The 1,081-nt window shown below is 44.8% G+C and overlaps 1 non-coding gene across 1 annotated transcript; it reads right to left on the reverse strand.

Annotated features, from left to right (window-relative positions):
• Window positions 1-409: 409 nt before the first annotated feature.
• Window positions 410-513, reverse strand: LOC148571604 (small nucleolar RNA R71). Its single transcript, XR_015880316.1, has one exon. It is a non-coding gene; the product is annotated as a small nucleolar RNA R71 (small nucleolar RNA).
• Between the last annotated feature and the right edge of the window lie 568 nt (window positions 514-1,081).

Here is a 1,081-nt window from a genome sequence, read left to right on the forward strand (position 1 = left end):
CCATGGCAGAGGAGGTGGAGCAAATCATGCTGGGGAGGATAGAAGAGTTTTGGGCTCTTACATTAATCCAAACCCAGGCAATTGTAGAAGTAGCATCCAAAAGCCAACAATCCATGCCAACAACTTTGAACTTAAACCACAGCTCATCACCCTTGTTCAGAACAACTGTTCGTTTGGAGGAGGTGTTCAAGAAGATCCCAACCAACATTTGACCACCTTCCTGAGAATATGTGACACAGTGAAATCTAATAGTGTTCATCCTGATGCCTATAGATTGCTCTTATTTCCCTTCTCACTCAGAGACAAGGCAGCCAAGTGGCTGGAATCCTTCCCAAGGGAGAGCTTAACAACATGGGAGGATGTGGTGAACAAATTCTTAGCAAGATTCTACCCTCCTCAACGAATCAATAGGCTGAGAGCTGAGGTTCAAACCTTCAGGCAACAGGATGGTGAGACTCTGTATGAAGCATGGGAGAGGTTCAAAGACTTAACAAGGAGGTGTCCACCTGACATGTTCAACGAATGGGTCCAGCTACACATTTTCTATGAAGGGCTCTCTTATGAGTCAAAGAAGGCAGTAGACCATTCATCTGGAGGGTCCTTGAACAAGAAGAAGACCATTGAGGAAGCCATAGATGTTATTGAAACAGTAGCAGAAAACGACTACTTTTATGCTTCCGAAAGAGGGAACACAAGAGGAGTGATGGAGCTAAACAATGTAGACACTCTGTTGGCCCAAAACAAGCTCATTACCCAGCAGCTGGCTGACCTCACCAAGAAAATAGAGATGAACCAAGTAGCAGCAATCTCCACTTCATCAACAACACAAGAAGGAGTAAACTAAGAAGCATAAGGGAGTCAGGAGCAAGCCAACTACATTGGGAATTCACCAAGGAAAAACTATGATCCATACTCCAAGACTTACAACCCTGGATGGAGAAATCACCCGAACTTTGGGTGGGGAAGTGAGCAAGATCAAAACCAAGACCAGAGACGTTACAACTCCAACAACAATGCAGCTCACCAATAATTCACCTAGAGGACATCTCAACACCCCCACAACAACAACTCTCCACATACT

Source organism: Arachis ipaensis, chromosome B3 (assembly GCF_059453495.1).
Source record: "Arachis ipaensis isolate K30076 ecotype BB chromosome B3, ASM5945349v1, whole genome shotgun sequence".
Taxonomy (NCBI): Eukaryota; Viridiplantae; Streptophyta; class Magnoliopsida; order Fabales; family Fabaceae; genus Arachis; species Arachis ipaensis.